The sequence below is a fragment of the Lepisosteus oculatus genome, chromosome 8, assembly GCF_040954835.1.
Source record: "Lepisosteus oculatus isolate fLepOcu1 chromosome 8, fLepOcu1.hap2, whole genome shotgun sequence".
NCBI classification, from domain to species: Eukaryota; Metazoa; Chordata; class Actinopteri; order Semionotiformes; family Lepisosteidae; genus Lepisosteus; species Lepisosteus oculatus.
Genome location: NC_090703.1, coordinates 15192977 through 15210879, shown reverse-complemented (window position 1 = coordinate 15210879; position 17903 = coordinate 15192977). Strand labels below are relative to the sequence as shown.

Below are 17903 nucleotides of genomic sequence, written 5' to 3'. Positions count from 1 at the left end.
AGGTCTATTCCATGCTGAAAAGAGAAGAAAGAAAACACAACGTTTCGGCTGTGGGGTCTTCTTCGGGTATAAAGGCTCCACAGCAGAAATGTGTTTTCTTTCTTCTCTTTTCAGCATGGAATAAACCTATTACTTGTCCCTTTCCAGCCTACGCATGCTGACACAGATACCCACCTGAACTACTTAAATTATGTTAGTCAAGAAATACTGTAGTAATGCTAGATAATCCCATTGCTGACACATCCTTAAAAGTGCAACTTCCAGATGTTGCTCTTTCTTGATGATCTGTATGTTTTGCAGCTCAGAGATTCACGGATTAGGTCTTATCAAAAGAGTCTGACTTTTACTTGTGATTTGAGATAACGTTAAAGAAGGTGTAGAAGTCACGAACTGTCACATGGAACATCGGTGGAATATCAGGATCCACAAGTTTCTTATTTCCGTCTCTCTGAAATCAGGACACTATTCCATTCTCTGAGTTTCCTTCACTGGAAACTGAAGTGTAATGCAGGAAAAAAAGGTTTCAGGTTCAATACTGTAATAAGGAACTTAATTTGTAATTTACTAAGAGCTCCAACTCACTCACCTACTGTAGTACTGAACATACCGTATTTTCCATACATACAATTCACAGTTTGACAACATGTAGAAATGTATTAGTCTAGTGGGAATAACATTTTAAAATCAGTAGGATGATATAGAAAAATGAAGATAAAAATTTCCCAGGCATTAACATGTTTTCAGGAAAAATAACATAACATAACATTACTTTATTAACCCTTTACAATTTCTTGTATTAGGAATTATCTTTTCGCATACCCCAGCTTGCTCTCCAAGAGACATACGGACAGGGAGAGAGCTTGGGGTCAGAGTGCAGGGTCTGCCATTGTATGGCGCCCCTGGAGCAGTTGGGGTTAAGGGCCTTGCTCAGGAACCCAATGGAGTAGGATTCCTCTGCTGGCTGCAGGATTTGAACTGGCAACCTTCCAGCCACAGGCGCAGATCCTTAGCCACAGAGCCACTGCTCCGCCCCAAATAATTAGTGATCAGTGGGACCTAATTTTGATCAGTAAGGCTACAGTATATTCACTGAAAAGTACAAGATAAATCATTATACCTACTCACGTGGCCAACTGCAACATGCTATTAATGTAAATCTCCATGACATGATACTTTGTATTATAATCTATCAAAATATGTGGCATGTTGACCCAAGTGTGCTGGAAACTTCAATCAGAAAATCATTGTTGCCAGAACATTATGCAAATTTGCTACTCCTATACAAGTACCCTGGTAAAAAGAAAATGCCATTGGTTAGTCCAGGAGACCTCCCCAGTGTGACTAATCTGTTTTTTTTTTATTTAGAATCGCTAAATTAAATCACTTAATTTGTTTCTTTGCCCACACGACTTGGAAGTTGTGTTTTTCGCATCAGGACATGCTGCTGCACTCCCCCTAACTGCCCTTGGGGAAAATGAGGTAGGGAAGGCAGACTTCTCCAACTTCACCCTGCATCTTTTAACACGCGACAGGCACCACCACAGTGGAGGCTCAACACCACCAGCAAATCTGCAAGTGCCTGGGAGACCTTAGATGCTGTGTCCCAAAGTGTCTGAGAGAACTAATCACTATTCCCACCCTCCCCTTGGTAGCGCAGCCAATTGTGCTCTGAAGCATGGAAAACCCTGGTCACCTAGTAACATAAATCAAGCGCGAGCCTGCAACCACAGAGCTCAACCTTCTTCTTGGCCTTGGCCAGCAATGGTAGTGCCTCAGAAATGAGCACCTTAGGCAACACATATTTACTAGCTCACAATTAAGTATGTTTGCACTTAACTGGGCTGTAACGAGTAACAAAGGAACTTCATTTGCCTGTGAAAAGGGTGACCTAACAGAGGAACTTCATTTGCTTGAAAAGTAACTTCTGACTCCTATCTATAGTAGTGTGTTGCCTTCCGAAGACCCAATAAAGATGGAGAGTTGTTACAGGCAGGTCTTACAATGATTTGATTAAGCATAGCGGAAAAATGTTGTTGTGCACATGTGAGCATATAAAATAATAAATTAATTATATTTCAGACATTTAGAAAATACTGTGCTGCTAAATATAAAAACCAAAAAGATCACAATAAAGTGTTTCACTTTAAGGGCCTTAATTATTTATTCTGGCTGCCAAATTTCCAGCACTAGAGGGGAAGGAAGTAACTATTGTGTGCTGAAAGTCTCTTCACACACAGGAAATAAGGACTCTTAATACAAATAGTTGAAGTGGTGTTCTTCTTGTTTACAGCACAAACAATTTGGCTGTTCCTTTGGGATGCAAATCAGAATGCTGCACTGTCTAAATAAACCTATTAATGCTGTTATCTTAGAGATCCAGACACACCATCTCTGTCTCCGATGAGTTCAGGAACCTGTAATCACATCCCAGGATACTTCATTCCAAGGTTCATTCCAAGGGATCTAGCAGGGACATTTTCCAATGACGTCTAAAAAACGTCCATCTCACTGCAGCTGAAGGGATGGCTTCACTGGAATGTCAGTCTTTGCAAATTATGTAAGTGCATAATATAAATAATGTATTTGTTTATTTAAATGTAAACTTTAAAAATAATAAAAGGCGGGTTTCTGTGGTTACTAGCCAAATGTAGTGCAACTATTTACCTTTGCACCTAACACAAGAGACGAGACATTTAAAAAAAAATCATATTGTTAGTCTATATTTCAATTTATATTTCCAATTCAAGGATTGTGCATAGCTAGATATCCGTAAAATGTATAGATATAAGAACATTAATAATAATCATGTGAATGCACCCTTTAAAAATAAATATCTTTAATTTCCAAAAGGCTGGTAAATTCCATTCACATATAAGGTTATGGATTAAGAAGGCTTTAAAAGCTTTTTTGATGAAAACTTTGCTTTTAATTCCAACCTAAGAATGTTTAAAGAGCCGTCTTGTGCCACATGATGGAAACAGGGATGAGACACCTTACTGAAATAAAAAGGAGTCTCTCTGACACAAACTAACGTGAAAACAAACTCATTCAAACCAGAATGTGAATACCCGTCCAATCACACATCACTTCAACCCTTCTTTAAATACCACTTACTGTACGAAAATTGCCATCCACGGTCAGGCTAATAACTAAAAACTTTCAACATTTCAGTGATGAACCGGAGTAAAAAAGTGTAATATGTGTAAGGGTATTATGCATTTCTTCCTGACAAATGGGCATACGGTATAGTGTGGTAGCATTACTCTCCACCAACAGCATAGTGGTAGTAACAATGTTCATCTTGTAAACAGCAGCCTTTATATTCTGCAATTCCTCATTTTTATGGAATTCATAGTAGACTGTGTTGTACTGTATCAGTCTAACCCCAAACAAGACATTCATTACCTTCCTCACAGGCCATGACCATTCAGCTCAGTCACACACTCTTTTCAGTCAAGCTACATCAACCACCTAGGCATGGATAGGAGACTCGTTCTTTATTTCCTTTTGTTACAATAAAAATATTTCCAATAACAAAGACTTTCCTTTGTAACTGACAATTTGAAATAAACATATGAAGAGTCTGAAACAACAGTCACTTTCATTTCAGTTCAGCTATATAAAATTGTGGCTTTAAATTAACAAGAAGGTCCTGCAAAATTCAGCAATTTTAACATGTACAGGGACCTTACACAGACCTCCTGTTATTTTTTATAAATTAAAGATTTCACTGACAAAAAGTGTCTGCTTATACATCATCTAAGCCTTCTGTTTCACAAAAAAGCCTCTCAGCAGGAAAAGTAAAATGTGTGAGGTGCAAAAACATCATAAGCTCACAAGAAATATACATTTCTAACATTAACCACTGAAAGTCTCATAAACACAGTTCATTCAGTCAGTAACTATAACATTCCACTGAACAAGGCCTTCAGCAGAGGGTTGACCAGGCCATATTAACCAATCCTTAAAAGAATATTGGTTTGAACTACAAAAAAAAAGACTAAAATATTTTGACTAGAACTTATCTACTGTCTGTAGTTAAGTTCTATTTTCTTCAATTTATTTTTAATATGTTTGAAAGATGCAGGGATACTAACACGCTAGGAATTCACGTCTGCACCCAAGTGGCCCCCATAGAAATTGCTTTCCCAAGAATTATTTCCTTTATTCCACTATGTCCTTTTTCAATTTGATTGTACAGAAACAAAAATCTATTTTTAAATATAATTATTTTCAACAAACCAGTGTATTCATCCAGAAAGATCTCCAATATGCTTTAGGATGGTTTGGTCTCACTTATGACCCAAACAAATATTCCACATAACAAGATGTTTTTGATTTTCTTGCAACACTGAGACAAACGGTACGCAGAGCTACAGGATATGTGAGTACAGCACTGAAGGTCAAAGCAAATGAAAATATAAGCTATGGATGAACTGCCTTTGATGACATGTTGACTTCAATCTGTAAGGATTATAGTCTTAAGGCTGTCTCCTTCCAAAGCCACCTGTAGCAGCTAGATGGTATAAGTAGTTGTTCACATGTTAGGGCAGAATTGAATACCAGTGTTCGTCATTCAGACCTAAAATACACATTAATGTACAATCAAAAGGCTGACTCCATCTGTTTCTTCTTTTTAATTATGAAATTTTCAATTATGATGTCCATTTCAGTTTCTCCCATGAGCCTTCCACCTGGTACATGCACTCCAGTTTCTACTGTATTGTCCCAAGCCCATTTTAACATCTAGCTTTTCCATGCTTTGATTTGAAAAAGACTTGAAGAGCAATATAGCAGCAATCACCTCTTTCCAAAATCATTGATCAGGTTTTGTTAATACGATCAGTGCCCCAAAACTCTTCAGGGACCACTGTCTTTAGAATCACACACTGTCAAGTCAAGTCAATTTGCAACCAATTTATCACTACTATCAGAAATGCTATTTCTAACAATCTGAGAGATTGTTCAACATGTTAACAAAGCCAAGCAACTAATCTTCTTATTACATGCATTGAGAAAGCTAGAACAAATTGAAACATAATGGTTAATTATAAATCAATGTGCAGTTTTCTTTTGAAACATGTTGCTTCCATTGCATTTTAACCGGTAAGGCTGCATTATTTAAATTATTAAAATGTCAATACATGATTTTACACTATTCAATTCATGGTAAGACTATTTTCTTTCAAGGAACCTATTTATTTCCAAATGTTACTCCTGGAGATATAGCTCTCTCTGTATTTTTAAGGCTATGCAAGGAAAAAGCACATGCATTAAACAGTAGGATAGGTATCATTTTATAAAAACTAGGAGATGTAATATGCACCACCCAACATTAATCAGCCTTCTCATCTAAAATTGTCATGAATATGCAATGCTATGGTTTTAACGTAAAACATGGACACACATATAGACATACACAGAAAACTTAAAACAATGATGTCACTGGGGACTAGTAACTCTGGATACATCACAATAGAGCACCTCCCCTCAGTCCATGCACTCTCTTCTGCATGGCCTGGGAACCCTGAAATGTCATTTGTAATTGAAACATGGCTATAACACTGTTCTGATTACTACCACCCCTCCTTAAAAAACAAGCCACATGTGTAACCTGCAAAATACTTCTGTTTCCTGTTTTGCTTGATGCAAACAGCAGCTACATTAACTCAAAGCCTGGCTGCTGATCAACTTCCTAGCATTGCAATGCCTAGCCAACTGAAAGCCAAACAAATTATGACAGCCCACCACTCACTTCCAAAATCGGTCTCAGGAGTACATAAACAAATGCACAACTCTTTATGGTACTGTACCGTGCTTATTCTATGGATAAAGTTTCAAAGTTCTTTAACGGGAGCCCCACCCCTAAAATAAGCTGTGTGTCAATGCCATATTTATAACTGAAAATGACAGAGCAAAGGTTTACTCAGTTTTGTACATATTTTGCTTGTCCACCCTTACAAACAATTCAGATGAAAGAGATGAATATATCTGGTTTTGACCCACGAAGTTCCCCAAGCAGTGTAAATCAGCTAAGGGTAGCAGAAATAATGCAAAGCTTATGAGCTGATGGAGGTATCTAGAGAAAAACAATATATCAACCTCATGTACAACAAATACAGGCCATGCAGGCCATCACAGATCCCTAAGAAGTATACTCAAAGCAATCTTGTTACATAATCTATACTTAACTATTGCAAGATTCCAAAGTATTTAAATAAATAAAAAATCAGAAGTCAAAATGTTTCAGTCACTGACTCTACTTGGTGTAAAATCTTTTTTTTCTTACACTACTAATAAATCTGACTTGTAATTTTAATTTAATAACAGGCAGAAATACAATACCAAGCATTGTATTGTACAATTCCCTGTGAAGACAGGCGACTGTAGAAACAAAGGGTAATTTCTAGGCTTTAAAATCAATTGAAATGAAATTAAGGATTAATTCCATTTATAAAAAAATAATTCAAAGTATGTTTTCTTGTAGATTATTTATCCCATATGTTATGGCCCAGATTTGGTTTGTTAGAAAATATTGAGTACACTCTTTCTCATTCTACATTTCCCATTTGTGGTTAATTTCAAACAAACGGTCAAACACACTGAAAAGGGATATATTTGCTGCTTAACATTTTCATTTTCAGATTTGGTAATCCTGACCCCAGACCTGGTGCTTATAAAGTGTAAAGCACACTTATTTACTTAAATGACTCAACAATTCTAACTGTTAGGTATTTATATAGCTTACCAATATTAAAATTATTCACCCAGCTCTATTTATAGTAACCATGTGACCATGTCAGAGGGTTTTCACTTTAAAAATACAGACAACTTCTCTGACTGGTTTTAATCTAGTTTGGCCACACACACTCAAAATAACTCATAACTGTACAATGAACAAAAGTAAACCATGGCCCTCTATAAGCACTCATCACAGAGTTAAAGAGGCTGAAAACAAAAGGTCTGACAGAAATGTGTGTAGTGTTAACAGCATTCCTGAAACATTGCTTATGTCAACAGTTTTCACTACAGAAACCTGTTAAATAAAAATACTAAAATGAACTCACACTTATCATGCCCTTTTAATTCTAGAGCAAATTATTAATAGCAAGTAACCTGAATATGTTGAATTGAATATGTATGAATTATTTTCAAAGACTCTACAAGATAAGCATATTTATTGAATGACTCTTAAAGAAAGGGGATGCCAGAGACAAATGTAAGCTATCTATAAACATATTTTGTGCTCTCATTTTAGCCACATAAATGTTTCACACAGGAAAACAGTGATACTTTTTCTAAGAATGTTACTGACAGTAAAGAACAGCAAAACTTGTGCTGCAGGATATTCACACTGAATTACAATAAGTTCTGTTTTGTATGGTTTAGAACAAAGTTAGAAAACCTGACTTGATTATGAGATTCCAGTGGCTATGAGGCGTCACGGCAGCCAGGGAAAGATTTGGTACAATGTATTCACATTTTGCTGGTCACTAGTTTTCAGAAAGTTCAGAAAACCCAGGAATACCTGATCTTTACAATTTATTATCATTCTATATTTTACTCAGACATTTTTATACTGAGCTATATATAAGGTGAGGCATTATACATTTCTTTCAGTTGTCTTCTTTAATACAGTCTTTAAACCTCAGTTTAAAAATCAACAATGTAATTATCCAAAATGAATAAGAATTAATATACTTTATTCTTTTAAGTCAATATTATTGAACTAAAAATACCACAGTAGCACACACATTTGATACGTGAACACAAATATGGGATCTGTTCCCAAAAGCAATAAAAACCAACAAGATTATGAAAAATCTGAAGAAATTGGGAAATAAATGTGTTATATTTGAGACATCACTGTTTAACTTCTATAATAAATGAGTATAACACTAGCTCTTATGATCTTGCTCTACTACAAAAGACCTGGCATAATTAATTAGCACAAGTATTCACTCAAATTCAACATTTATATTTCTTAAAATCCTTCATAAAATGTTACCCAGATCAATTGCTTCAATTGCATACACTGGTAAGTACTAAAAATACAACAAATGAGTAATAGAACCAATGACATTTGTTGTGTATTTAAAGCCTCACTGTATACTGTATATTAGAAATAACTTTGTAGACTGTGAAACTTTATAGGCTTGTTTCTCCTTTTTTAGACATGCGATGAAGCTCCCTGTAAATTATTTTCAAATATTTTACCTAGGTCTGCAAGAAGTGCCATTAACTGCTGTTGATTTAAGAGTAACTCTAACACAAAAATCCTGATGTAAGCAATACCATAAATACAAAATCCATTTACTTGCACACTGAAGAAGTTAAAATAATCTGTTAAACAAGACCTGATTTTCAGAAAGCCATGATGACAACCCCTAATAATATCACTGCAGCATGACAACAGACATGATTCTTATGATGGAAATTAACAAAACTGTAAAATCTTAGGACTACTTTGAGTTTCATCTATAGACAGTGTATAGAAATATATAAACATGTCTACAGAAGAATAGAATTCCAAATTAGTTGAACTAAAAAAAAAAATAGAAATGGAAAGGAATCACAAATATAGGCTAATACAGAGCAAAGATGGATTTAGTGACAGCTGTCAAAGAGATCTGCCCACAAGCTTAACACTAAAAGACATCAGTATTAAATATAATCTACATAAGATCCCAATGTTGCTCAAGTGGCTTTCAAATGTATGTAAAGGAAAGGTGTTGTAGAAAACACATTAAGAACAGCAAAAGTCTTTTACCATTTAATGTACTTAATATGGGCCTTGTAAGTATGTTACATACTGTATATGCAATATATATCTTGTGAAATCAGTCAATTTCAACACAAATCTTAAAATATATGAGTACTCCTCCTCTTAAAATAGAGTATAATAAACCTTTATATGTAATAGTAATAGAATACAAAAAATAATATTTCTACAAGGCCAGTACAGTGCTATCAAGAGATTTAAAACCAAATCTGTCAGATGCATAACATGTAGGAACCAGTTTAACAGCCCCCTGGTATCCCTAGTTCTTTAAACTTGTGCCTTCAGGGACTGAGGTGTACAGATCAAATTGACAGTTTCACAGGCTCTGAGCACAGCTCTGGGATTGAAATATGCCACTTTTAAAAATCAGAACCTGAGTGAGTCAAATCCCAAGAAATTGAAGACCCCTGAAAAATGTGGCTCACTAGCTTTTCTCTGTCATAACTATTTTAGAGGGTTATTCTCAATGGTCCCTATTTTCCCTGTGGGCAAGTTGCAACTCTATAATAAAATATAGAAATAAGGTGGAAGAATTTGACCACAAGGAACAACAGGTCCAAAGTCTTTGTCTGCTTCCATTAGTTACCATTAGGAATTTCATTTAATCAAGTAATGGAAAATAGAATTATAAGGATTAATGCAATCTATAAGTATTTTACATCTTTCTACAGATACCATAAACGTTCTATATGTTCTTAATGGAATGCATATATATACTTCTGCATGTTAGCTATTGTTCAATTACTAGGTAAAATCTGTAGTACAGTATTTTAAGGGAGACATTTGACTATTTAGAGGTTAATGAACTGTCACACCATTTTAATTAGCTTTGATTAAAAGCCCTTGATTGGACCAACACCGAATTCCATTTCTTCAAGAAGAAAAAAACATTAGAGGAAGAAAACAGTATACAAAGCGACTCACTATCGAGAACATGGAGTTTCTGGGGAAGACAGAAAATCAAAAGTCTTGATTATCTCCTAGTATGCTACGGTTGACAAGCTTGTAGCACAGACATCTAGTTTGTTCTAAGCAGTCAACGTCAAACCACACACACACACTATGAGACAAGTAACCCTAAAAGTACTTAAGATCAATACTGATTTTACTTAGGTTAGGTAGGTTTATTTGGGTATTTATATAAATTATGATGTGTGTCCATTTATAGAATTTTTTTTACTTAAATCTAGCAAAACACAAATAAGGTTCATAGATAATGAATCGAATAATGAATCTCACAATTATACTAAAAATATGAAAAACAATATTTTTTAATATTTGAAATAACAAATCTTTTCCTATTCAAAGTACGATAATTCCTCATGTCAACCACAATATGAACAAGCTCAAAATTAACTGGGGCTGTGTGATTCTCATGAAACAAAAGAGTGACGAATTCTGAACTGAGAGATGAATTATGCTGTAAATAAAGAAATGACACTTCCCAGCATTTGGGAATTCAACAGTTCTTGAACTTCACATTTTTAGGAAATTATAAGTGAGTGAAGATTTGCCTACAGAAGTGAAAGACTTGGAACAAAGCTCAAATGACAGCAGAGAACAAAGAAAGCTGAACTATACAAAACAATTATATACAAAGTTATGGTAGGTGCACAATTTCAGATATTGCAATTTAAGAAGACTTTTTCTTAATTTTACAACACTGAAAGTGAATATGACTTTACAGATCTGAGACTATAAAGTTCCTTTTAAGTTACGTGAAGGTGCAACACATTATACATTGACAAATGTAGAATAATGGCTCAGTGTTTGACTACTCGCACCATGTAAAATTTCAACATTGTGTCACCTGAACTGTAAAGTGAACAAATAAGAATTCATGGTCAGAATACAAGTTGGTGTTTCTTGATAGAAAAAGCTAGTGGTTGGAAAGAAAGTGGTTGGAACTCTTGCACTACAGACCATGATTAAAACATTTATAAGAGAGCTTTAAAAAACAATTAACTAAAATGGTGTTTTGAAGCTGTATGCCATTATTTATTGGAAGACATTTTATCAGTTATTTTGGCCTTTCAGTAGTACTCCTGAATAAAAAAGCCCAATACCAGCTGGAACGTCACTTCCATTTTTTTCCAATGGGAGAAAAAAGGGACAACCTAATTGAGGTTTGTAAAACATAATTGATTTATAATTGTTTTAAAGATCATAAGGTAGTCTGGTGACAACTTCGATAAGCTGTTCTTCTCCATGTTTTTATAGGGAGTTGACACATTTGAACAATACAAGCTTTGCAATGAACAAAATCGTATCACAGAGTATCACACCGTGGCTTTTTTATTTTCCATATAGGCAATTCTCTTTTATTTTTCTGTTCTGTAAACAGACAGAAATAGGAGCTATGAATTTACAGTCCTTTTAGGAAACAAGTTAAATATTTCCAGAAGGTTCCCAGAGGCTGTCTTCCATGTGTAAATGTCCAATGCTTATGCATTTTCACAAGTGTGCTAAAAGAAGAAAGAGCAGTTTCCGGCAAAGCCATAGAAATTTCTGTTGATGTGAAGTTAGAGACAAACACTGGAAGGAGATCCTTAATGATGTTGCTTAGGTCAGATTAGTGGTAAGGACTCAATAAGAATTGACCTCTAGCTAGAGGACAGAGTAAGACAGTGACATTCAGGCATGGACTTCACAGGGTTTAAAGGTTTCTGATTAAATAAAAGTACATGTTTGGAGCAGGGATCTTTTTGAAGCATCAGCACTAATTACAGCTAACAGCAACCTGTCGATTTTGTCTTTCACCTTGCCAGTGGGGTCTTCTCTTTCTTCTGTATCTGTGTGACACATCACACTAAAGATAAAAGGTGGTGTCAACTCTTTGGGGATATAATTTTCTGTCACTCTAGGGAACCTATTGGAGAACAGTGTGTACACATTTTTTTCCACTTGTTACTGGTGGTGTATCTTTGCATACATGTTCTCCATAATCCCTTGGTGCCATTTCTGTTCGTAATACTGTATGTTTTGTTATGTTACTACAGTACAAACAGCTTCTCAAAACACAGAACTTACAGTAAATATTCGCACAGTGATGAAAATGGTGAGAATCAAGACCTTCTACGCATATATGTATTTTTTAATATGCTTCCAAACTTCACTTGTTCTTATAAACAATTTTCTGTATTGGACCATGCAATTTTGCTTTCTTAATACACGTTTTGTCGGGCTTTAAAAGTCTTTTCAGACTTTTAACCTAAGAGTTGCTCAACAAGGAGACCAAGGATATCAATCAGAATATACATCACTCTCCCAAGGTAAGTTGTCCAGAAGTCACTTTTTTAGTTGATAAGATGATTAGGAAATTAAGTCTGGGCAAGGAATTATGTTGATTTCTAACAATATTATACCACATTTTATGTTTTCAAAGCATCTGCACCCAATCAATTCCTTATCATAAAACTGTTTATGATTAGATTTCTAAAAGCACAATGTCATGTTACAGTAAGGTTCTTTAAATAACACAAGTAATGGAACAGCGACTGTCATCTTATCTTGGGAGGTTAGTGACAGGATATGTACAGTAACAATGAAATAACAGAGAAGTGCAGTTATACACTGATCCTTCACACATCTATCGTGATTAACAGTCCTTCAAAATCATTACCAAGTTTTTTATTACTCTTTTACTTAAGAAAAGTACTTACAATAAAAGTTATGCCACCAAATTAGCAAACACAAAATCAGAGGCTTAAAATCAAGCTACAGGTGCTATGGCTGTAGCACAGTTCATAAAAATAAAAAGCCTAAAATTTTAAATTATTATTATTTATTATTACTATTATTTTCAAATTATGAGTCCCAGTTCAACTGGGATTTTCTTTTCCTCCTGAAAACACGATGGTTTCTACAACTGTATTGCACATGCTTGGAACCTTCCAAAGGGCTTCTGGTCTGTCTGGCAAAGGGGGGTGTTCATAGTCTGTCTGGTAGCTCCTGAGGGTCTGGTCCACAGGTCCACAGAGAAGGTGTTGGGGAATGGCTATGCCCCTGCGTCTGGTGGCTAGGTGCCTGGAGCCCGGATCTGTTCTGTTCCTAGAGAGGGAATGGGGATGACTTTTCGTTGGATGGGTAACAGCAAAAATAAGCAATAACAAGTCATAATCAAAACACCATATCAAATCATTTGTAAGAGCTTTAACCCAGAGGCTTTGTTGTATATTTCAGCAACTTTCAAGATCCATGTTATATCACATTACAGTGCCTCTTCATAGACCAGTGTATTCAGTAATGCAATTCATGTAAATTATCATCATCTGCCTTTGGGGACAGATAAAATGACATGCTTTTAATTATGATTAATCTGAATATACCCTTCTGAAGGTCCCCAGCTACTTTTCAAAGCAATCTATATGATTTAAAAGGAAAAACAGATCTAAGAAACCACATAGTCATTCCTATCAGATCTTCTTTCTCTGGAGTGCAATTTGGGAGAAATGGAAGGCACAGGGATTTTAAGATATCCATACAGAAAACTTTAAAGATATTGCTATAAATAATATTATTTTCGACATGCCAACTGTCAATCATTAACTCAGGCAAAAAACAGAACCTGCCTTTAATACAGGAGCAGCATAAAACAAATCAGTGCTACATCATAATATAAAGTAATAAAGTACAAGAAAGTCCCAAAGCATGACCTAACAAATATAATTTTTAAGATTCAAAGTACTTTGCACACTTTCCAAAAGGCTACTCATTGCTTTATGATTCTGTAAACTGAAACTAATTGAGAAACTGCCAGTAATAATGTAAAATGTGATTAAAATGTCAGTTTCTCAAACAGCTCATGAACACGTAAACATACAAAGTACTGTTAAGATAGTGAAACTAGGAACTTGATGGACACTATCAAAATGCTGCTACCAAATGAACGATACATTTCACACTCAGATCTTAAGAAAACAACTAAGTACTCTGCATTGTACATTCTTCTTTTAAATTTTGTGTGTTTTTTGGGGGGGATTGTAAAAACAAGAAACAAGTGAATTTAAGACCTCATGCAAAATTAACAGATGGATTATGCTTTCAATAGAGGATGAGTCTTAACTGAAAAGTGTCTTTAAGTTTTTAACTTGGAAGCACTACACACTTTAACATACCACAAAATGTCTGAGAGAATGTTAAAATTTCAAACCCTCTGTTGTTAAATTCCAAAGATTTAAAAGATATCACTGCAAAATCTCACATGATTTCTGGTCCATTCCCAATGTCCAGTGTGGTAAGGCAAAGTGAGACTGCAGAAAACTGCAGTAATTCCATGGAAATACTGTGGAAAAGTGTGAAAAAGCTGTGAATGCTATCCTTTGTTCAAATTAAATATTTAATGAAACACTACATTAGGTTGAATTGGATAGCCCAAAAATATACCGTAAGCTGTGACTAAGGGGCAGCACTTTACTCTTGTATTAAAAAAAAAAATTATTAGCTGAGATGGACTGATGTCCCATCCAGTATGCATCTTGTGTCCGGTCCTTCCAGAATAAACATCAGATGGATGTAACCCCCACTAGGAATAAGAGGTTTTCTGATGAAGAATGACGTTTTTTTTAGCTAAGTTAGCTTTCTAGTTTCCCGTAGTGGTTTGATTGGCCAAAAAACAACAGAAATGTGTAATTAGAAATATGATAAGAAAACATTACTGCAGGACCAGCAGTATGTCTAGTGATAAAGTGATAAGCACACAATGCACAAAACTCTCCTCTTTACTCATACCCAGCCATGTTGTTGAAGTGGATAACCTGGCTTCTTTCAAGAAAAAGCTGGATGAGATCCCTGAGTCAATTAGCTGCTACCTACCAAACAGGATGACCTCCTCTTATTCATGTCAAATTGTTCACTGAAAATCCCCATACCATCCAAATTTCTATTTTTGCAACCTTATTTTCTAAATGTTGTCACTGAAGTCCCTATGGCTATAAAGAGGTAATCAGGTTGTTCTTGCTGTTTGTTAACCATTAAATATAGCACAAATATTCTAATTTTTAGGAATCAGGCAATACATTGTATGTCTTAAGATGGCTTCAGGGTGAAGAAGAGGGAAATAATGGGGAGAGGTAAGAGAATGTGTTTATTTAGCATTATTTCTTAAGGAGAATAACTACCACACACAATTGGATGGTTAAGCATACTCTTCTGAACTAAAGGAATGCATTTTATAGATTATGCTACTTCAGAGAGAGACAATGTTGTCTGTTCACAGATACAGTAAGGATTGTAATAGTGAAGATTCATCTGTGAATCAAACAGATGTGTCATGGCCTGAACTACTACAGTTAGTGTAGCAGTGAAATGAAGAGTATGCCACAGAAGTGAATCAATGTTAGTCAAAATTTCTTAAATGATTTCAGTTTTTTGGGACAAAATGTTGCAATTCATTACCAAGACCTTTTAAGAAATGTCAGAACAGAGTTTTACTAATTCATTCAATTTCTATAAATATATTTACTGCCCTTGTAAAGTGGGTTGGAACTGTTTTTTTCTAGTTGCTTTCAGTTTTAACTGAATTTCTATGATTCAGTTCGAGTCGATTTATTATAATAACAGAAAAACTGGCGTCTTAAGAAATGTACAATTGATACCTCTCCTGGTTTTTCTCCTACTTACCTTTTTATTGAACAGTTCTGGGAATTTTACATGTCCCCCCAAAGAGAGCAACTAGTCAAGGAAGCAGCTGTTGACCAGCACTAATCACGAATGAATCATGAATGTTCCTGTTCCAGACACCATGTAAAAGATCATGGTATGTAAATATTTTAAGGGCTCTAGAGCACAGATCCTCTGCCCTATGAAATTATTTTACATTTGATCGTTAGATGGCTTTCTGATCAAGCTATCTTATGAAAGTAGAGAGGAGTAATTGAACTCCCCTTAAACATTCTATGGAATGCATCTTAAAATAAGTGAAAGTGAGAAAGAAATGCCGACTGGCTCTTACCTGTCAGCTCTGTCCTCCATGCCCCAGTGTGAGTCTGTTCACTCTTGTGCCTTCCTTACTCTTACTTCCAGGCCCAGGTGTAGCCTTTGAGTCCCTTCATGGTGATGTGAAACCACTGCTTCATCAGGCGTAAAGACGTTGGTCTTGTGCTATTCCTTCATTTTCAGACTGTTTTAATCCAGTGTCCCATTCCCTTCTTCAATGATGCTGTGCAATGCCAGTGAGGGGTTCAATTAATCTTTTTCTGCCCTTCCTATCCAGCAACAGACAGAAAGCCAAAGGATAGTTTCTTTTTTTTTACACATCGGGTTTTCTGATGCAGTCTTCTATTATTGTTATTAAATTCCGATTAGGCTGGCAAATCTGTACCACACCACACTGTACAATTAAATCCATATTTCAAAGTTAGATTTTTTTAAATATCTCCTCTCCAAGGAAAATTCCAGAATAAAGGTTCTTCTGCATTAGACAGACAACAAGCCATTCAGCAGAGGTTGTCAGTTGCTCATTGCTTTAAAAGTTTCTTTCAAAAAAACAATATCCCTAACTTATTAAAAAGCATAAATCGTCCTCTAAAAATAAACAAAAAATAACACTTGCTCTCTCTTCAGAAGTGATCAGTTGTGCTTTCCACTAAAAAAAAAACAAAATAATAAAGAAGCAGCAGTTTTGTTTTTCAGAGGTTTTTGTTTTTCGTTTGTTCAGTTCATTTTTATCTGCACCTGGGAGAGGCCACGCCGCCGTGCGACAGAGGCTCATCGAACTCGTCCTCGTCGAAGCCGTGAAATGTGGACGTGTCGCTTTCTGACGTGGCGCCAAACAATTCCTCTGCCCCACAGGCCATCTTCCTCTCGTCTCTCCCTCGACCACGTTCAGCTGACATGTATGATGAATATATCAGCACGGCAGTTTAGGAACACACAGCAAAAACTACAAAGCAGTGAACAAGGCCCAAGCTTTCACAGGCCTGTGCATTTAACAGTCCTGGATTGAGTTGCAACAGCAAGAAGCAGATGACAACAAGGATTAGGAGGCTAGGGGAGTGAGACTGGGGGCTGGCATACAATCGTATAGTTTTGTACTAAACTGAACGCAAATAGAGGAATTTCTTGGGATTCTGCAATACCGAAAATGAACTCTACTACCTTGCTTTAATAATGAAAGCTTGGGCTTGACTTAGTGTCTGCTAATAACAAGATCATCAGTTTTATTTATACACATTTTTTTCAAAAACGTGTACTTAACATGTTAAGTGTACTTAAAATGAAGGATTAGAATAGTTCAATAACTTTTAAGGAATGTATCACATTAAATTTGAAACAAACTGAAATACTTCAGAACTTCAAAGACGTACTGGATTCATCTGCTACAATACATACAATATAAACCAGCTATTTCATGAAAATTTAATAATTTAGCCGTAGCAGTGTTACTGCAGTCAATTCGTTTCTGATATATTGGAATGATAATGTAAAAAATACACATAACACTGAGTGACAAATAAGAGTACATTTTCTTATTGCATGACAATAAGTATTGGCACAGAACTGTTCTTACATGATTAGATTATTTCTGGCATCTCCACAGTGACATACAGTATGAGACAGTGGTGCAGAAATTTAAAGAGATTTCTACTAATGTACAGGTCATTAGATCACTACATGGTAACAAAATGCCATAGCATAAATGCTCATAGTCTAAAGGACATTCTTCAAGCCTCAGAACCCTTCACTTGCATTTATTAGCAACACAACAAGAGGATATTCAAGCAACGCCTATGACAAACTAAGCTGTTCAACAACATTTCAACCGTTGCTGTCACCAGCCAGGGTGCAACACCCAAGCAATGTTAATATAATGAAGACTACAAATATTGGTAGCCCCATAAACAAATAAAAGAGTCAAACATTTAACAACCAAAAACTAGTGTCTTCATTCCATTGATGAAACTTTGGGGAAAAGTATTAATAATTGCTGAAGGTTTGGCTCTAGATCTATTTTATGAGTTTATCAAACTCATATAAACGTAGAAATAAAGGTGAAAAAGTGTGGGGAGGAGGAAGAAGAGAAAGAAAAGGTGTAGAAAAAGAGACGGATGGAAAAGTATCTTCAATAATATAGTGAGGTTAGAATTCCTGCCATTCGTTCCCAATCACCAGTAATAAGTCC

General features: G+C 35.5%; 1 protein-coding gene across 5 annotated transcripts in view; it reads right to left on the bottom strand.

The window, feature by feature from the left end:
* Window positions 1–17903, bottom strand: part of dpf3 (double PHD fingers 3) — a 76163-nt gene that overhangs the window by 8404 nt on the left and 49856 nt on the right. Inside the window, exons 9-11 of one of the 5 annotated variants that reach the window (XR_001478795.2) lie at window positions 15735–16610; window positions 13986–14066; window positions 3483–12832 (exon numbers count right to left, since the gene is read on the bottom strand). The exons of 2 other annotated variants lie outside the window; for them this stretch is intronic. The gene's annotated coding sequence lies outside the window, so the exon portion shown is untranslated. Of the gene's footprint in view, window positions 1–3482; window positions 12854–13985; window positions 14067–15734; window positions 16611–17903 lie in introns of those variants that run through there. 2 more of the 5 variants (XR_001478794.2, XR_001478793.2) reach the window with 2 other exon arrangements.